The 16,135-nt window shown below is 36.3% G+C and overlaps 1 protein-coding gene across 3 annotated transcripts in view; it reads right to left on the bottom strand.

Moving 5' to 3' along the window:
• The window catches only part of ADAMTS19 (ADAM metallopeptidase with thrombospondin type 1 motif 19), a 286,879-nt gene that overhangs the window by 131,742 nt on the left and 139,002 nt on the right, over positions 1–16,135 (bottom strand). The gene's annotated exons all lie outside the window — the stretch shown is intronic.

The raw sequence follows: 16,135 nt of genomic DNA, 5'->3' as shown, positions 1-16,135 counted from the left end.
AGAGATTCAACTTCTTCCTGGTTTAGTCTTGGGAGGGTGTATGTGTCCAGGAATTTATCCATTTCTTCTAGATTTTCTCGTTTATTTGTGTAGAGGTGTTTATAGTATTCTCTGATGGTAGTTTGTATTTCTGTGGGATCGGTGGTGATATCCCCTTTATCATTTTTTATTGCATCTATTTGATTCTTCTCTCTTTTCGTCTTTATTAGTCTTGCTAGTGGTCTATCAATTTTGTTGATCCTTTCAAAAAACCAGCTCCTAGATTCATTGATTTTTTGAAGGGTTTTTTGTGTCTCTATTTCCTTCAGTTCTGCTCTGATCTTAGTTATTTCTTGCCTTCTGCTAGCTTTTGAATGTGTTTGCTCTTGCTTTACTAGTTCTTTTAATTGTGATGTTAGGGTGTCAATTTTAGATCTTTTCTGCTTTCTCTTGTGGGCATTTAGTGCTATAAATTTCCCTCTACAGACTGCTTTAAATGTGTCCCAGAGATTCTGGTATGTTGTGTCTTTGTTCTCGTTGGTTTCAAAGAACATCTTTATTTCTGCCTTCATTTCATTATGTACCCCGTAGTCATTCAGGAGCAGGTTGTTCAGTTTCCATGTAGTTGAGCGGTTTTGAGTGAGTTTCTTAATCCTGAGTTCTAGTTTGATTGCACTGTGGTCTGAGGGACAGTTTGTTATAATTTCTGTTTTTTAACATTTGCTTAGGAGTACTTTACTTCCAACTATGTGGTCAATTTTGTCATAAGTGTGATGTGGTGCTGAGAAGAATGTATATTCTGTTGATGTGGAGTGGAGAGTTCTGTAGATGTCTATTAGGTCCACTTGTGCAGCGCTGAGTTCAATTCCTGGATATCCTTGTTAACTTTCTGTATCATTGATCTGTCTAATGTTGACAGTGGGGTGTTAAAGTCTCCCATTATTATTGTCTAAGTCTTTAGACTTATTATGGGAGTCTAAGTCTCTTTGTAGGTCTCTAAGGACTTGTTTTATGAATCCGGGTGCTCCTGTATTGGGTGCATATATATTTAGGATAGTTAGCTCTTCTTGTTCAATTGATCCCTTTACCATTATGTAATGGCTTTCTTTGTCTCTTTTGATCTTTGTTGGTTTAAAGTCTGTTTTATCAGAGACTAGGATTGCAACCCCTGCCTTTTTTGTTTTCCATTTTGCTTTGTAGATCTTCCTCCATCCCTTTATTTTGTGCCTATGTGTGTCTCTGCACGTGAGATGGGTTTCCTGAATACAGCACACTGATGGGTCTTGAGTCTTTATCCAATTTGCCAGTCTGTGTCTTTTAATTGGAGCATTTAGCCCATTTACATTTAAGGTTAATATTGTTATGTGTGAATTTGATCCTGTCATTATGATATTAGGTGGTTATTTTGCTCGTTAGTTGATGCAGTTTCTTCCTAGCATCGATGGTCTTTACAATTTGGCATGTTTTTGCAGTGGCTGGTACCAGCCGTTCCTTTCCATGTTTAGTGCTTCCTTCAGGATCTCTTGTAGGAATGCCTGGTGGTGAGAAAATCTCTCAGCATTTGCTTGTCTGTAAAGGATTTTATTTCTCCTTCACTTATGAAGCTTAGTTTGGCTGGATATGAAATTCTGGGTTGAAAATTCTTTTCTTTAAGAATATTGAATATTGGCCTCCACTCTCTTCTGGCTTGTAGACTTTCTGCCGAGAGATCAGCTGTTAGTCTGATGGGCTTCCCTTTGTGGGTAACCCGACCTTTCTCTCTGGCTGCCCTTAACATTTTTTCCTTCATTTCAACTTTGGTGAATCTGACAATTATGTGTCTTGGGGTTGCTCTTCTCGAGGAGTATCTTTCCAAAAGAAACAAAGCTGAAGGCATCACACTACCTGACTTCAAACTAAACTACAAGGCTACAGTAACCAAAACAGCATGGTACTGGTACCAAAACAGAGATATAGACCAATGGAACAGAACACAGCCCTCAGAAATAATACCACACATCTACGATCATCTGATCTTTGACAAACCTGACCAAAATAAGAAATGGGGAAAGGATTCCCTGTTTAATAAATGGTGTTGGGAAAACTGGCTAGCCATAAGTAGCAAGCTGAAACTGGATCCCTTCTTTACACCTTACACAAAAATTAATTCAAGATGGATTAAAGACTTAAATGTTAGACCTAAAACCATAAAAACCCGAGAAGAAATACCATTAAGGACATAGGCATGGGCAAGGACTTCATGTCTAAAACACCAAAAGCAATGGCAACAAAAGCCACAATTGACAAATGGGATCTAATTAAACTAAAGAGCTTCTGCACAGCAAAAGAAACTACCATCAGAGTGAACAGGCAACCTACAGAATGGGAGAAAATTTTTGCAATCTACTCATCTGACAAAAGGCTAATATCCAGAATTTACAAAGAACTCAAAGAAATTTACAAGAGAAAAAAGCAAACAACCCTATCAACCAGTGGGCAAAGGATATGAACAAAGACTTCTCAAAAGAAGACATTTATGCAGCCAACAGACATGTGAAAAAATGCTCATCATCACTGGCCATCAGACAAATGCAAATCAAAACCACAATGAGATACCATCTCACACCAGTTAGAATGGTGATCATTAAAAAGTCAGGAAACAACAAATGCTGGAGAGGATGTGGAGAAACAGGAACACGTTTACACTGCTGGTGGGACTGTAAACTAGTTCAACCATTGTGGAAGTCAGTGTGGCAATTCCTCAGGGATCTTGAACTAGAAATACCATTTGACACAGCCATTCCATTACTGGGTATATACCCAAAGGATTATAAGTCATGGTGCTATAAAGACACATGCACACGTATATTTATTGCGGCACTATTCACAATAGCAAAGACTTGGAACCAACCAAAATGTCCAACAATGATAGACTGGATTAAGAAAATGTGGCACAGATACACCCTGGAATACTATGCAGCCATAAAAAATGATGAGTTCATGTCCTTTGTAGGGACATGGATGAAGCTAGAAACCATCATTCTCAGCAAACTATTGCAAGGACAAAAAGCCAAACACCGTATGTTCTCACTCATAGGTGGGAATTGAACAATGAGAACACTTGGACACAGGAAGGGGAACATCACACACGGGGGCCTATTGTGGGGTTGGGGGAGGGGGGAAGGATAGCATTAGGAGATATACCTAATGTAACTGAGGAGTTAATGGGTGCATCACACCAACATGGCACATGTATACATATGTAACAAACCTGCACATTGTGCACATGTACCCTAGAACTTAAAGTATGATAAAAAAGAATATATAAAAAAAGGATACCTTCCATTCTAATCTGCATTTACACAGACTTTCTGCCTTTAAAAAGGATTATTCAATAAGTTATAGCCCATATTTATCATTATCTTTAACTTCTATGCCCTTCGCATATATGGTGTGTAAGACATGTCAGAAGTGCCTCGTATTTCTGGTTAATTTTAAATAATATATATATAATACCACTACCTAGAATGTAAGCATTCAGAGAACAGAAGTTGTCATATTTTCTTTTTACTTTCTTTAATTATTTAGTTGAATGTCTTGTTAAATGTCTACTGATTTATCAACTAACACAGGATCATAGAAACACCGAATATGCTATAATGAGAGATGTGAAACTACTGTGGCCTCTTGCCAACACAGAGAAACTGTGACATGAAAAAGTTAATAGATGATCTACTCCAGGAAGATTGCCTGCTTTACTCTAGGACATGCATTTGCCAAGAAACATCAGAGACTTGCAAACAGAAAGCTAACTCTTCCAAGGTCATTCATTTGCTGGGTGATTTTTTTCCCTCTTCTACTAACTCACTCCAACATCCAAACCTACATTTGGAGAGAATCTGGTATGGGAGAGCTGCCACATCTATACTGGTTGAAGTCTCATTTTGAAAGTTAACTTGGAAAAAACTGCTTATTATTCTACGTGGTATCATTGTCTAAATAAAATATCAAATATGAAAGCCGTGCTAGTGGTCTACAAGTCTTTGTGATAAGTAAACTTCCTGTCAATCTGGTTAAAAACTTCTAAAAGGTATGAAATCACTCCAAGAAAGAACAGAAAAATGAAAGGCCAGTGAAGGCTGAAAATCTCCTTTTCACATTAAGGTATTCATAAAATAACTATAATACTACTAATTATTGTTATTATTCAGTCACTCTGTATTTTGTGCCATCATTGTGCCATGACACTAGAGTATCACAAACCCTAACAATGAAACTTGAAATTAAAAACTATCCAAATTTTAGAAATAAAGGAAATGAATACAGAGAGATTGATTTATCCAAAGCTCATTCATTAAGTAGCTGGCAGAACAATAATTCAAGCCCAAGGCTGTATGTCTAATAATGCACTTTCCCTCTCAACTATCCACATAGGTAGTTTTTAAGATTTACCAAGGCATTTGTGTCAGAGGAAGATATCTGTGACATCTGCTATAGAAAATTCTAAAGAGTACAATGGGGACAGTATATTCAGATAGCCATTACTAATTTTAGTTGGTCAACAATAACTACAAAATTTTAATTTTCAACATTTTAAGGAGCAATGTATTTCTAGAAGAGCGTATTTGGTTTTTGTCTGTTATAACAATTTATTCTTATTTCATCTATTTCCCATTCTAAAAGTCTTAGGAGATGATGTACTTTATAGGCATTTCTTATTTAGTTCTTTTCTTCTCTTTTTTTTTTCTTTTTTTTTTTTTGAGACAGAGTCTTGCTGTATTGACCAGGATGGAGTGCAGTGGTGTGATCTCAGCTCACTGCAACCTCTGCCTCCCAGGTTTGAGCAATTCTCAGATCTCAAGCTGGCATGTTGGCCAGAATGGTCTTGAACTCCTGAACTCAAGTGATCCACCCGACTTGGCCTCCCAAAGTGCTTGGAGTACAGGTGTGCTCCACTGTGAGCCATTATACCTGGTCTCTATTTAGTTCTTAGTATATATCTAGTCTCCTCTTAGAGCATATCCTCTCTTCTTAGAGCAGATATACTACTGCACATCAATGCAAATGAGTGCCAAATTTAATTCCCTTCTGAAAAGGACTCTTCTTGGAAGCTGAGAGAGGGTAACCAAATCTATGTATGCCTCTTGGGGCATATGCTAACTTCTTTAACTATAGTCATCATGCTGTACATTAGGTCTCCAGTACTTATACATCTTGTGACTAAAGAATTGTAACCTTTGACCAATATCTCCCCATTCCCCTCATCCCACAGCTCCTGGTAACCATCATTCTTCTGTTACTATGAGTTTGACTTTGTTTTTGTCAGATTCCGCATATGAGTAAGATCATGCAATATTTGTTTTTCTGTGTCTGGCTTATTTCACTTAGCAAAATGCCCTCAAGTTTCATCCACACTGTTGCAAATAGTAGAATTTCCTTCTTTTTAAAGACTTAGTAATGTTCCATTATATATATATACACACACACATATATATAAAATTCCAATTATATAATGAATATTTTGTTGTGTGTATATATACATATAAAGTAATACATATATAATAAATATTCCATTATATATATAGAATTCTGTTTATATAATGGAAATATATATGTCTGTGTATATATATGCATAAACACACACACACACACACACCACATTTTCTTTATACATCCATCTTTATGCATTTATCTGTTGACAGATGCAGGTTGTTTTCATATCTTGGCAGGTATGTTTCCATACCTGTTGTGAATTAACAGAATTTCAATTAAATATTTCTATTACTACAATTGCTAGATTTGGCCCTTCCACATTCATAACTTTAGGGTTTGGATGAAATAGTTGGACAGGCCTGTAACCAGACTTTAAGGTAGACTCATCATAACTGAAATATAATTGAACTATTGTATTTTCATACAGTTTATCTTAAATAGGAATTCAAAATATCATGTACCAAAAGGGAAAAATATACTGCCATTATATTTGTATAGCAATAAAACCATATTTTCTCATAAAATCATATTACTTAGTCAAGACAATTGCATTCCTTGACCCAAACTGATTCTTCCACTCTGGGACTCAATTGCTTTATGTCCTGCACCTCAAGATGACCAACAGATGAGCATTCATACAACAAATGTTTATTCACTCGTACAACATATGTTGGAGACTTATGATGTATAACACATTCAACTTTGTGCTGTGAAAAAAACATATTAGACATGAATCATATTTTCACAGAGATTGCTATTCAGTTGGGAACCTATACATAGGTAAATATCAGTATAAATCAGTATATCTCAGAAATAATTTTAAGTGACAAGTGATATTTAAAATAATCAGTGTAAGAGACTTAAAAGTGGAAACAGGCTGGGTGTGGTGGCTCATGCCTGTAATCCCAACACTTTGGGAGGCCAAGGCGGGTGGATCACCTGAGGTCAGGAGTTTGAGACCAGCCTGGCCAACATGGTGAAACCTTGTCTCTACTAAAAATACAAAATTAGCTCGATGGGGTGGTGAGTGCCTGTAATCCCAGCTACTCAGGAGGCTGAGGCAGGAGAATCGCTTGAACCCAGGAGACGGAGGTTGCTGTGAGCTGACATGGGGCCACTGCACTCCAGTCTGGGCAACAGAGTGAGACTCTGTCTCAAAATAAATAAATAAATAAATAAAGTGGAAATATATTTCCAACCAGGCTTTCAAATTTACTTTCACAAAAGTGATAGCATTTGTCGTGGCCATTAACAGGTAAGTACAGTTGGGATAGGTATAAATCATTAGTGCTGGAAGTTGGGATAATAAAAAAATGAATAAAGGCATGATGTTTGAAAATTATGGTTCATTTGCATTCATAAAATAGAGAAGTCCATTGTAAAGTTACAAAAATAGACTAGGGTCACTCTATAGAAGTCATGAATCTCAGGCTAAGGAATTTCAAATTCATTCATTAAGTTGTGAAAGGCAATAAAGTTTTCTGACATGAAGGTTAGGACCACAATTCAGGAAGCTGAATCTTAATGTGTAAGTAGATTAGAAAGATGAGGTAATGTGTAAGTAGATTAGAAGGAGAGGACACCAGTTAAGTGGATACTGCAAGAGTCCAAGCCAGGAGGAATAACAGGAGAAAGAACAGACAGTTGAGACAGCTTTCTCAGATGAAGAATGAATAGAATTTGGCCACAGATTACGGAAGTAACTAAGGGGAGAAAGAGTTAAAGATGGCTCAGATGTCTCAACTAAAGGCCTTGTGCCAGTAATGGTGCCAATAACAGAAATACACATGTCTGAAGAAGCAGGTTTATAACCTGGCCCTCGCCTCTATTCTATCCAGGCGCAATTTCCAGAGAAGTAAGTGTGTATGTAAATGTCATTGATTCCAAAGGCTTATTAGTCACAAGACGTCTGTATTCTTGGTACTCTGGCAATTCTTAAAATTTTAGCAGGTGCCCCAAATATTTATTGCCTTCAAGGAAGTAACTTTGCATATTTATTGCCCCATTAGCCTTTTAGTTCCAAAGAAACTCCTGAATTGCCCACTTGGTGGAAAAACCATGTCGCCATGCCAAAGTTTAATAACATATATTAGACCTTTTCCTCTGGTGCAAAAATCAAAACAAAAACGAAAAATACATATGCATTTTTGGCCATATCAAAACATGCTTGATATTTTTATAATGAAATATCAGTAATTTCCCCTAACTCATATAATTTTACCCAACTCAACATCTCTATGAAGTAGACAGTCTAATTATCATAAAAAGTTCTCAATCAGTGGGTAAGTGGTATATGTTTAATGCAGTCTCAACTTGTAAAAATATAAAACTCTATTAGGGCTATATTGGTTATTTTCTTGACTATTACATGCATAAGTTATAAATGTGCTAACATGCTGGGAATATGACAGTGAACTAAGTAGACCTTGTCTACTTAGGCTAGAACATGTAGATCTCATTATCTACAAACAGAAGAAAGAGACATAGGGTAGAGAGTTACATTTTGAAAAGTTTTATGAATAAAATTAAGGAAGGCAAAGGGGAATAAGCCCAGGCAGTGGTTGTGCTTACAATTTTAAGAAATGTTATCAGAAAGGCCTCACTGAACCCTGATACATGAGTGGAGAACTAAAGAAGAATGGGAGACAGCCATGTGGCTGCTCTGGAGAACTTTCCAGGCAGAAATCAAAGCAAAGGCAAAGTCCCCAAAGTGACTGTTTGTCTTTTATGTTTGAGTTTCAACAAAGAGGCAATGAATCTGGAGTACAGTTGGTAAGAAGGGAATGTCAGGCTATAGGGAAGGAGGCTAGAACATGTAGAACTTGGTGGGCCGTGGTGTGGGCTGGGGATTTTACAGAGTGAACCAGGAAGGTTCTGAGTAAAGAAGCCAGGAGATTTGCTTTGTTGTAAATGAATCTCCCTGACTCTAATTTGAAAACAGGCTATAGGATGCAAAGGCTAAAAAGGAAAGATTATTTAAGAGGCTACTGTAATAATCCAGATGAGAAGTGTCGGTAGCTTAGTCCAAAGAACTAGCAGGACAATTAGTGAGAAGTAATCAGATTCTGGATGTATTTTGAAGGTAGAGTCAACAGCTGATGAATTGAATGTGGACTATGAGAAACAGAGAACACTCAAAGATAATTCTTTGGCTTTTGGTTGTCCCACTAGAAGGATGGAGCTTCATTTACTGTTATAGGAAGACTTCAGAGTCAACACTTTTAGGGCTGGGGTAGTCATTTCTGCATGTGTGTACCAGAATAAAGTCTCATTTATGTGGTCTTGGGTACATTTCAAAATACAGAATATTCTTTTTATAAGAATTTACCTGATACTTTATTGAAAGTCTCATGCAATATCAAAAAAATTCTAAACCCTTTGAATATGCATACAGCATCTGTTTTGAATCAAGTTTCACTGATAATCTATGCATAATGATATTTTACTAAGATTACTATATTCAATCATTCACTTATTTGATATATATCAAGAGCCTAATATCTACCAAGCAGGTTTTCTTGGTATATATTTCTTATGCACTGTCAAATGCATTAAGAATCCCATTATAAGCAAAAACAGATATGGTTCCTCACCTCTTTAAGCTTACATCCTAATGAAGTATATATCTAACAGATGAACAAATGTGCGTTTATGAAGGCGGTGGTGCCACTAAAATGCTTAATAGAGAGACTGACCCATAGAGAATGCTTTCTTTAGAACATGACTGTTGAGGGGGTATATGAACTTTGAGCAGGAGGAGATAATTAAACTAAGCTTAAAAAGTAAGTATACTCCAGGTAAAGGAACAACATGTACTTAGGTCCTGCAGTGTGAAGGAACATGGTATTTTTTAAGTTCTGGGGTACATGTGCCTTTTGTTACATAGGTAAACGTGTGCCATGGTGGTTTGCTGCACCTATCAACCCATTACCTAAGTATTAAGCCCAGCATGCATTAGCTATTTTTCCCGATGCTCTCCCTCCCCACCTCCTCCCCACCGAGCCTCAGTATGAGTTGTTCCCCTCCCTGTCTCTATGTGCTCTCACTGGAGCATGGTACTTTGGAAACACTGTAGGAACTCTAGTGCTGAGAATGAAAGGGGGTGTGAAATGAAGTATGGCTGAAGTGATAAAGTGGGAACAGATAATCCCGAGCCAGCCCAGAAGTAAGTTGAGTAAAGTTAGCTAGAAGAACTCTTCCATGTTTCTGGCAGAGCACTGTAATTAATAACATGGGCTTTGGATGTGGACGGACTTGGCTTTGATCATGGATTCAGGCACTTATTAGCTGTGTGAGCTTTGGCAATCATCATCTCTAAAGTAATATTATTGCCTTCCATCTTTAGGTGGGAGCAGAAGTCTTTGGCCTCAATGTGCTAAGCCAGTGCAAAATTCTGTACTTCAATAAATGTCCAGATTTAGCAAGGTCAGAAAATGGTCACAAGATTATGCTATTAATAGGTATATTAAAATTATTATTTCCCAGATAATGTGGATATTGTACAATATCTTAGACTTGGGGCTAAATTTTCCTAAAACCATACACAATAATGCAACGGTTAGTTTACTTTTGGCTGGAATCCACAAAGAAAATGGAATTATTTGTAGACCTAAAGAAAAAAAGCCTACGTTATATGTGTGTATATAAAAATGTGGTATCTTTATTTATATAACAAAATAATCTAAGACACCAGTAAATATTTGTACCGAAGAACAACTTTTATTATTTGCAGTGAATGGCATCATAGGATTATGTCTACATGCTTCACAAAAAGGACAAAAATATATGAGTATAGACCACCTTTCAGGCCAAAAATAAAAATAATGGCTTTCTAGCAACTCATATGCAACTTCCTAGTGCAACACTGACTTAGACTGAACAGCGACTGTCACATCTGTTATGTGGCAGGGCTACTCAGGGTGTGATCTGTGCACTCGCTGCCATTTGATGAACTCTTTTTATTACTCATTTGTATCCAGGTAAGTAGCTGGTGCTAGAATGTAAATCAGCTACATCATTAAGCACACAGTTTACTTCAGCTTTTTTTTTTTCATGTCAAGACTCTTTCAATGAGGGAAGCAATGTCCTATATTCTGGCATAGATCCCTATCTCATCACAGACCACATTTGAGTAGTAAGATCATTTATTGAGCAGTTAATGAAAAATACGAATTTAATGGAGAGAAATTTACTATGCATAATAAAGTAAATTCTAGATGGCTTAAAGTGTTAAACAGTGAGAGAAAGACACACATACATACACACACAGAATATAAGACAACAATACAAAAATGTGTTAGAATGAGAAAGTACTTGTAATTGCAAAAACCTATGGAAGAAATTATAAAAGTATGAAATTTGACAATTAAAAAAATCTACAAGTTATATAAACATTAAAAATCAAGAATAAACCAATTATTAGAACTAGGAAAATATTTACAATATGCTTAATGAAAATAGAATGACATTAATATTGAATAAACTCCTGAAAAATGAATCTCTATTAGTTTATTTTCTCATCTGTAAAATGACAATCATAACGATACTTAGCTCAAGATTTTTTATGCAGTTGAATTAGATATGAATACACAGTATTTAGCAAAATACCTGCTAATAAAAGAAGACACTGTTGTTTTTATTAGAAACCCTTTGGCAACTCAATATAAAATATGGGATTTTGAAAGTTTAAAAATATTGTGTAAGGCCGGGTGCGAAGGCTCACGCCTGTAATCCCAGCACTTTGGGAGGCTGAGGCGGGCGGATCACCTGAGGTCGGGAGTTCACGACCAGCCTGACCAACATGGAGAAACCCCATCTCTACTAAAAACACAAAATTAGCCGGGTGTGGTGGCACATGCCTGTAATCCCAGCTACTTGGGAGGCTGAGGCAGGAGAATCACTTGAACCCGGGTGGCGGAGGTTGCGGTGAGCCAAGATCACGCCATTGCACTCCAGCCTGGGCAACAAGAGTGAAACTCCATCTCAAAAAAAATAAAATAAAATTGTGTAATTTTGCAGTAAAGAGTTCACAAGTTTGAGTGGTCTAAAATCTGCACATTCCAAAGAACTATTTAGTCCTTGCCTGACGCCTTGGAAGTAACCTCTAAGTCCTTGGGCTATCCCTCCGAAGTATCTTTGACAAGAATATCTTTGTTTAGCTGGAGGCCTTCTACCATGATGGCTTTTGCTAACAATGTGATTTATGGTGGGGGACTAGGGCCAGGTTAACCTCAGGAGGGAATGGAGACTTGAAGGTTTGCCTTGTGGAAAGTCAACCAAGCCTACATGATCAAACTCCAGTAAAATCCCTGGATATCAAGGCTCATATAGCTTCTCGGGTTGCCAATACTTTGTGCATGATTTCACACGTTGTTGGGAGAATTAAGCACTGTCTGCACAACTCCATTGGGACAGAACAACTGGAAGCTTGAGCCTGGTGTCTCCTGGACTCTGGCCTATGTGACTTTTTCCCTTGATGCTTTTAATCTATATCCTTCCATGCTAATAAACTGTAACCATGAGCAAAACCACCTTGCTGAGTTTTCTGAGTTATGCTAGCAAATCAACTCAGATTAGTCTTAGGGACTCTTCCCTCAAAGCACAGCAATCTAATAACAATTAATATATTAATAAGTTTTAGCCTAAAATGAAAGTAAAATCCCTCACTTAAACAAACTGTTGTTCATAAAGATCATATAAAATATAGTGGACATAATAAATATGTGCATATATATGAATTCAATAAAACGTCAAATTCATGAGAAACTACCTAAGTATTTTCATTCACAAAAATAAAGTTTTAGACTTCATCACATTAAATTATGAAGATCCCAATTATATTTGATGAATATGTGTTAATTCAGCACTACCAGTAAAAATATTTCTTGTCAAAAATTTTAGTTACCAGAAAAATAATAACTCCTGGCCGGGCGTGGTGGCTCACGCCTGTAATCCCAGCACTTTGGGAGACCGAGGTGGGCGGATCACGAGGTCAGGAGTTTGAGACCAGCCTGACCAACATACTGAAACCCCATCTCTACTAAAAACAAAAAAAATTTAGCCGGGCGTGGTGGTGCGCGCCTATCATCCCAGCTACTCAGGAGGCTGGGGCAGGAGAATCGCTTGAACCCAGAAGGTGGAGGTTGCAGTGAGCAGAGATCGAGCCACTGCACTCTAACCTGGGCTACAGAGGGAGACTCCATCTCAATAATAATAATAATAATAATAATAATAATAACTCCTACTACTTATTGTTTAGGAAGCAAAATTGTTCTGAAAGACAATTTTAAAATGTTGGCTTAAATAATTTATTTCCTCTTTCTTACTGTAGATCTTAATTTACACTTTTTAATATATTTTTAAGTTGATAATTTGCCAAAGGAAAAAGTCAATACATTTTTGCTGACATTGTTTTAGATTCCTTTGCACTAGTAAGGAAAAATTGTTGGTTCTCTTTATTTACTCAAATTTTCATCCCCAAGAGTCATTTTTTTAAATACTTAGTGGACCGTATTGATTTTTCCAGCTATATATGAACTTGTTCTGAGAATTTCTAGAAATCAAATTCAAGTCAACAAACATAAATACATTCATTTAAAATCTGCTTATAAACACTTTATATGTGATTATAAAGGTATTCTTGAAAAGTTTACATGGAATCATTCTGTCATTCTAAGATTGTAAGTTGCAGAATTACATGGTATCGTAGTTCATTATTAGTTTCTAGAAGACAGTCTTCACTTATAAAATTTAACACAAAAAAGAGAACGAAATCCAAAAAGAAAAAGAAAAATATAGGATTAAAGAGTTTCACTTACGTAGCTAACTCTTAATCATACCTCTAAAATAAAAGGGCTCTGCGTGTATGTCTGTGTGTGTGTGTATGTGTGCATGCACATAGAATCTGTAGATACCATTATTTAACATCCATGAAGACTTTCCCTACTGGAGAGACTATGAGCATATGGACATTTTTTCTTGTATTCTTCTTTCTGCATTTCTTCTTACATTGTGTGTTATATCTTATAGTGGATGATGATGATGATGTAATTCATATAGATACTTTTCTTTCTGTTTGTTTTTTATAAACATGACATTATTCTGACTGCTGTTGTCTCTCACTGTCTAGCATTAGCAAAACACCAGCCACTACTTTTGAGACAAATATTGCTTACTGCTATGGAGAATTTTTAGTAAAGGAGTAGTTTAACATATATCACATTCTGGTCCTAGTCCATCAAGTATTACACATACCTTTGGCACATCTCTATTGATTTTGGGTACAGCTCTATAAAAGTCAAATAAAATAATATTTTCATACCATTTGAGCTATTCCAATCTGAGCTCCTGGTCATAAACCAACATTTCTACTACATAAAACTGAAGTGGCCTTTCCCTAAATTACGTTATTTAGTTTTTAGTTTAGATAGTTGTAGCTCCATGGTCAACAGTTTAGATGTTAATAAATTAACTCGTATTGAATTTGATTCCCTTAGTGTTTCTCCTACATTTTAGAATACAATGAAGATTGAAGAAATCAATTTTGCATGTCTGGTTTTAAACATATCGGTTTAAAAATATACTTTTTAAAAGTAAACCATTCAGGGTACTTGACAAAATTATTTAAAATCTGTTGACAAAAATATACACTGTTTGTATATCAAGGTGTTACTGTATAGCTCAAGAGCAAAAATCATAATTATTCATAAATCTGTATTTTATGAGAATTATATTTATGATTACATGTATCTTTGTAAAATTAATTATTAATAATTTTTTCTTGCCTCTAGACATTATTCTCAGCATTTTTCCTTCAAATGATGCCTATGATTTTTCATAGGTTTTATTACTAAACTGAAAATACCTTTCAATTATCAAAATTGTTTTGGAATTAAGAATCTATAGCCTATCATTCCTAGAATGAAATATTAAACAAGGTTATTGCACTGCATAATTTCCCTAAAGGATGATGACGTTAAAGTATATTTATCTTTTTTTTTAAGTAATAAATTAACTCCTCATATTCTTGGTCAGTTGACTGAAGACTGAAAGCCTGTATGGGAGAATCTGAAAGGACACTTGACCCTTGAACAACATGGGTTTGAACTGTGTAGGTCCACTTATAGGCAATTTTTTAAAAACTAAACAAGGATCAAAATTGCAGTGTTTGCAGGTTGCTAAATTTGCATATATAGAGGACAAACTTCTCAAATAAGTGAGTTCCACAAGACCAACTGCTGGACTTGGATAGGCATGGATTTGGGGATATGCAGAGGTCCAGGAACCAATCCCCTGGCAAATACCGAGGGACAACTGCATATCTATACATTTAAAAATGGTGACATCAAAAATCAATTATTTGAAAATTAGTAGGAGAGTAGATTTTAAGTTCTCAACACAACTGCTAAGTATGTGAGGTAATGCTTATGTTAATTTGCTCGATTTTGCCATTCCACAATGTATACACATTTCCAAACATTTGTATGGAGTAAATTTTGGTCAGTGAAAAAATTAAAAATCAATTGGTATTGATATTGTTCTGTTTCTTGGGGTGGGTTATGGATACATTGCTATATTTAATTTTGGTAATTCAATGAGCTGTGTAATTACAATTTGATCACTTGTGTTTATTTGAATAACTTTTTAAATCAACTACTGTCATGTCCAATGTAAATTGTTTCTTGTAAGCTTTCTTTTACCAGTCAAATTCCACTGCCAACTAAACTTTACTCAACTGCCTACAGACTCCAGAAATATAATGAAAATGAAGTGAGCTGGGTGTACCATATACTAGGGTGTTGTGGCCTCTGATGAACTGAGAAAGATGGGTCTAATTTAAAGGGTACAGATCCCACACAGCTCCTAGGAGTGGTTGCCATATGGGACTGTGGGTTGAGTGTTACCAGGTCTGCAAATCTTACTTTTATGTCAAATTTATACTTTTTTAATGTTGGCAACTAATTGAATTTTTTAAACACTGAAGGCCAAACTAAATATGTCTTTAACTAAAGAGCCCTCCCTCCATAAAGATTACCTCCCTAGTAGGGCCTCACTAAATCTGAGTCCAATTAAAATACTTTCATTTGTACTGCTGATACTGCCAGCAATTAGGGATGCCTGCATTCAAAATTAAGTCTGATTCCCCAACCTATGCCTTTTTTTTTCTTTTTATTATTATTATTATTATTATTATCATTATTATTATTATTATACTTTAGGCTCTATGGTACATGTGCGCAACGTGCAGGTAAGTTACATATGTATACATGTGCCATGCTGGTGTGCTGCACCCACCATTTTTTTTTTTTTTTTTTTTTTTTTTTGAGATAGAGTCTCACTCTGTCACCAGGCTGGAGTGCAGTGGCGTAATCTCGGCTCACTGCAACCTCTACCTCCTGGGTTCAAGCAATTCTCCTGCCTCAGCTTCCCCAGTAGCTGGGACTACAGGTGCGTACCACCATGGCTAACTAATTTTTGTATTTTTATTAGAGACGGGGTTTCATGTTGGCCAGGATGGTCTCGATCTCTTGATCTCCTGATCCGCCCACCTCGGCCTCCCGAAGTGCTGAGATTACAGGCATGAGCCACAGTGCCAGGCCGCCATTTCTACTTTAATAAACTTCCTAAAAATATGATCATAGCTTTATGTAATTTGAATCCTAAACTAATCCCATAACAAAGGTAT

The sequence above is a fragment of the Pongo abelii genome, chromosome 4, assembly GCF_028885655.2.
Source record: "Pongo abelii isolate AG06213 chromosome 4, NHGRI_mPonAbe1-v2.0_pri, whole genome shotgun sequence".
NCBI classification, from domain to species: Eukaryota; Metazoa; Chordata; class Mammalia; order Primates; family Hominidae; genus Pongo; species Pongo abelii.
The sequence above is the reverse complement of the archived record's forward strand: the minus strand, read 5'-3'. Positions and strand labels throughout refer to the sequence as shown.